Source organism: Cicer arietinum, chromosome 5 (genome assembly GCF_000331145.2).
Source record: "Cicer arietinum cultivar CDC Frontier isolate Library 1 chromosome 5, Cicar.CDCFrontier_v2.0, whole genome shotgun sequence".
Lineage (NCBI taxonomy): Eukaryota > Viridiplantae > Streptophyta > Magnoliopsida > Fabales > Fabaceae > Cicer > Cicer arietinum.
In genome coordinates, this window is record NC_021164.2 from 40,673,501 (window position 1) to 40,678,961 (window position 5,461).

A 5,461-nucleotide genomic window follows, 5' to 3' on the forward strand; every position below is an offset into this window, starting at 1 on the left:
AAAACATCCTTAGTGAGCAACCTATTTGAAGTAGAATTCAATGTCACAAGGAAGAGGGGTTTGAACTATGACGCTTTTTAAATAATTTCTTGTATTATAAAATTAATTCTCAAGTATGTTGACTTGAAGTATTGAGTACATAAGTACTTCAGAATGTTCTAAGGATTAGTATATTAGTGAAATATAATTATGAACTAGAGTGTGTGTGATTTGTGAATAATTTAAAGTATAAGTAAGGATAAAAAATGCACATAGAATTTACGCTGGTTCACCCAAACTTGAGCTACGTCAAGTCCTCGCCCTTGATGAGTTTTTCTACTAAAATGCTTGAGATAATTTCTCTATTTCTACACTTACACAATCTAGTCAACCTAAATTTTCTCTACTATATTTTCTTAACCTTAGTAGGATTACAAATCTTCTTCCTAGCCACTCTTGACTATCTAGCTATCAGAACTGAAATCCGAGTCTCTTTTAAACTCAGAAAATAACCTCAAAAAGTTAACAAATCAAATTGATATTTTGTATCAAGTTCTCATAACTTGATTTAGATGAAACAAATCTTCACACTCGTGTATACTCTAAATTTGATTATTTATAATGCTTTCTAAGCGTATTTGATGAGTTTTTACTCAAGCTTCTATATTTTTGTGATAAGTGAGTTATATTTTGATGCAAGTTTTAGAATCCTCAAATTATGAGCTTTTCTGTGTATATAACACGTGAGTGAGATTTAGTAAGATGCAAATGTTTTCATGTGTCCGTCGAGTACAAGTTCCAAAGAGTGATCCTGTATAGATAAGTTGACTTAAGAATGTTTGTTAAGTTGTGATTCGCACACGGCTAAAATACAAGTAATAAAACGTAGCATAAATGCAACAACTGGAGTCGTTTCACAAGTACTTCTGATTATATTAACTGAATTTAGAATAATGAAATTAAAAAGGGGGTTTCAAATCAGTGATTGTAATCCGTTTTCGTAATCTATCCGAACCTAAATTCGAAACTCCCTTTTTAATTTCATTATTCTGAGATTGTCTTGAATTTTTTCTAGAAAAAAAAAATCAAGGAACAAGACTTTCATAGAAAGAACTTCTTACGGGATTTCGACCCTCAAATTCTTTTGTTTAGAACACTTTTTTAATTTATTGAATTTTTCATATTCTAAAAAAGCAATCGAAAAAAGTTTGTGTTATGTTTATTTGATTTTTAGAACTTTTTTGTGGTATTTTTATATTTTTTGGACATTGTTGGAATTTCCACTTTAATTTTAGCGATAGGGACATTGTTAGTATTTTTAAAACTGTGTTGTTGCATTACATTGTTATATTCTCATGATGCATGACTAGGGCCAGTTTTGTGAATCTACATCCCCTTGATCCTAAAATATATAGGACTTTTCATTTATTTTGTATACTTAATAAAGCTGCTAGTGCTAACGAGTTACAAGTTGGGAGGACTGGTTGTACTACCTACAGTCAAGTTTTGTTACAAGTTGGAATGATATAGAGAAGTTGTTTCTAGAAAAACTCTTCCATGTCTCCAGAGCTATTTCAATCAGAAAAGAAATGTATGGCATTAAGAAGATTGATATATAGTCCTTGCATGAGTATAGGGAGAGAGTCCTTGCATGTGTGGCACTAGATTTCTGAACAATTACTCATCCAATATTTTTATGAAGGCATTCTACCTATGGATAGTAGCATCCTTGATGTTGCTAGTGTGGGAGCACTTGTCGATAAGACTCCAAAAGTGGCAAAAGCGTTGATTGTGAATATGTCCACTAATTCTTAGTAGGTTTCAACAAGAAGCAATTCAATAGTGCTGACAAAGGGAGTGAACGAAATTCAAGCTTCTTCCCACAAGAATATAGATAACAAAATTGATGATCTTATGTCTTTAGTGAAAAAAATTGGCAATAGGTAAAGCCCAAGCAACAAAGGTTTGTGGTGTTTGCATTTATGAAGAGCATCCTACAAATTCATGTCCTACATTACTAGAATATCCGGTTGTTGATGCTCCTTAAGCATATGCAGCAAACATATACAATCCTTAAGAGCATCTCCAACGGTACGTAAATGCGTTCGTCCGCCAGGGTGTAGTAACGTAAAATTTAGTTTTTTGTGAGTTCACCGTTGAAGTTGTGTCAATGTGTCATCACGGTACTGTCAAGAAGGAACAGTACTTTGATATTTTAATAACAATAAATTTGTAACCGTAATCTTTTATTAATTTATTAATAATAATAAATTTATCCTTTTTTATTAATTTATAGCCGCTACCTTTTTTTTAATTTATTAATAATAATAATTTTGTGACTATCAGCTTTTTTTTTTTTGTTAATAAATGACTGTTAGTTTTTTTTTGTTTTTTTTTTTAATTTATGATTGTTAGCTTATTAATAGGAACAATTTGTTACTATGATTTTTTCTTTCACAAATTTTGGAACGGAAGTTTATTTAAGCTTTTATTAACCATACTTTTTTACTTATTTTTTCATCTTATTATTTCAAACAAAAATTGTTTGTGCCAAATGAATCCAAATCAATATAATCTTCAACAATCTGGTTGTATTTTATGCAAAATTATCATCATCCTGATATTCAAAATTCTCAGTTATCATCATCAACCAATCCCAATATGTTTTATAGACCTCAAATGAATATTCAAAGTGGAGAGCAACATTCTAATTTTCAAAATTTTCAATTACCCCCACCACCAATCAATCCCAATATGTTTTATAGACCTCAAATGAATGCTCAAGGAGAGTTTACTTGTTTTGAACCTCAAATACCGATTGGTCATATGCCAGAGTGTCAAGTTCCACAGTTTTCTACTCAAGTTGGTCTTAAAAATACTATTGTCGAAGAGCTAGGGGGAAGAACATCATGGTTGAAAAAAATCTCGAGATTTATTCACAATGGATGAAGATACACTACTTACTCAATCATGGCTCAAAGTTTCAAAAGATTCAATTATAGGAGTTGACCAAAAAGCAGATGGTTTTTGGTTAAGAATTGCAACAAATTATAATGAGTATCGTGGGCAGTTGCGAGAGAAAATACCAAGTCAACTAAAATCTCGATGGCATCGAATAAATGGTTTCGCTCAAAAAATTTTTGGGTGTTACAAACAAGCAGTAAGTGAAAAGAAAAGTGGAAGCTCAGAGAAGGACATCATGATCGCTGAACATGCTTTTTATTCTCAAGATACAAGTGGACCATTTAATCACGACTATGCATGGCGATTGCTAAAATGTGAACCTAAATGGATGTGAGCATCAATTGAATGTTCTTCAAAAAGAACAAAGAATTATGCTAGTGGAGCATACTCATCATCTCCTAATACATATACAAGTTATGAAATTGACTCAACATCACCAATGGAGCGTCCAATGAAACAAAAGGCAGCAAAAAGAATAGGCAAGACAAAGGCGGTTGAAACACCTCTTATTAATAATGTTGTGCAAGATACAATGAATAAAAAAATAGCAGCCTTAGAAAAATTGGCACAACTAAAAGAGAACGAGATAGAGTTGAAGGCAATGGAGGTCATCATGAAAGATACATCTAGAATGAGTGAGAGTCAACTCCAAGTTATGAAATTTATTGTAATAAACTTAAAAAAAAAGTATGGATTTTAGTTAAGATAATGTTGTAGTTTTTATTTTTATTTTTTAAATGAGACATCATGTAAAATGACTATTAGTGTTACTTTAATTAATAATAATTTCATGTTTCTCAAACTAAATGTTGTTCAAACTAGCCATTAGTCAAATTAACAATTGTTAAAACTAGTCGTTAATCAAACTAACCGTTAGTCAAATTAACAATTCTTAGAACTAACTGTTATTCAAACTAGCCGTTAGTCATACTAGCGGTTATTCAAACTAGCCATTAGTCAAATTAGCAATTGTTAAAACTAGTCGTTAATCAAACTAACCGTTAGTCAAATTAACAATTGTTATAACTAACTATTATTCAAACTAGCCGTTATTCAAACTAGCCATTAGTCAAATTAGCAATTGTTAAAACTAGTCGTTAATCAAACTAACCTTTAGTTAAATTAACAATTGTTAGAACTAACTGTTATTCAAACTAGCCATTAGTCATACTAGCCGTTATTCATACTAGCCGTTAGTCAAATTATCAATTGTTAAAACTAGTCGTTAATCAAACTAATCGTTAGTCAAATTAACAATGGTTAGAACTAACTTTTATTCAAACTAGCCGTTAATCAAACTTTCCGTTAGTCATACTAGCCGTTAATCAAACTTTCTGTTAGTCATACTAGCCGTTATTCTAACTAGCCATTAGTCATACTAGCCGTTGTTCATTTAACATTATATATATATACTCTCATTCTTTTTAAAAAAAATATACCAATCTTTTCACACTCCTATATTTTTTTACCAAGTTGTTTACTCTCTTTCCTGAATCATCTAATGGATCCAAATAATTCAGAAGAACTCAATAAATTCTTCTGGGAGTTGATAGAAGATGAATTTGAGGACAACATTGATGGGGAACTATTGATGTCAATGTTTGAAAAGCAACAACAATCCAATAGTTCTACTAGGCACATGCTAAGAAGAACAATGATAGATCGAAATCGTGAAGAAGGGCATACTTGATTGTATAACGACTACTTCTCTGAAAATCTAGTATACACAAGTGCTCAATTCCGACGACGGTTTCGAATGCATAGAAACGTGTTTATTCGAATTGTAACTACACTTGGAAATCATGATGAGTATTTTCAAATGAAGGTTGATGCAACTAGTAAAATGGGTCTTTCACCATTGCAGAAATGCACTGCTGCTATTCGTATATTGGCATATGGATCTCCCTGTGATAGTGTAGATGAATATATTCGAATTGGCGAAAGCACTGCAATTGAGTGCTTAGAAAGATTTGTAAAGGGCGTCAATGAGATGTTTGGAGCTGAATACTTGAGAAGACCCAACAACAATGATATTCATCGCTTATTACAAATGGGGGAGACACGTGGCTTTCTAGGTATGTTAGGTTCTATCGATTGTATGCACTCGGAATGGAAAAATTATCCGATTGCTTGGAAAGGCCAGTTTTGTCGAGGTGATCATGGTAAACCCACAATCATGCTTTAAGCAGTGGCATCACAAGAGTTGTGGATTTGGCATGCATTTTTTGGCATTGCAGGTTCCAACAATGACATTAATGTGTTAAACCAGTCCAATGTGTTTAACGATGTTTTGGAAGGACACGCTCCCAAAGTGCAATATACAATTAACAGAACTTTATATAATATGGGATACTATCTAACAGATGGCATCTATCCCGAGTGAGCTACATTTGTCAAGACAATCCCAATGCCACAAGGAGATAAGAGAAAACTATTTTCCCAAAAACAAGAATCAACTAGAAAGGATGTGGAGCGAGCATTTGAAGTACTTCAATCTAGATTTGCAATTATACGTGGT

At 32.2% G+C, this 5,461-nt stretch overlaps 2 pseudogenes; both read left to right on the plus strand.

Annotated features, from left to right (window-relative positions):
- The first annotated feature begins 2,533 nt into the window (after positions 1–2,533).
- On the plus strand, positions 2,534–3,643 carry LOC101489631 (glutathione S-transferase T2-like; annotated as a pseudogene).
- Positions 3,644–4,444: 801 nt separating this feature from the next.
- The window catches only part of LOC101490608 (uncharacterized), a 1,837-nt pseudogene continuing 820 nt past the window's right edge, over positions 4,445–5,461 (plus strand).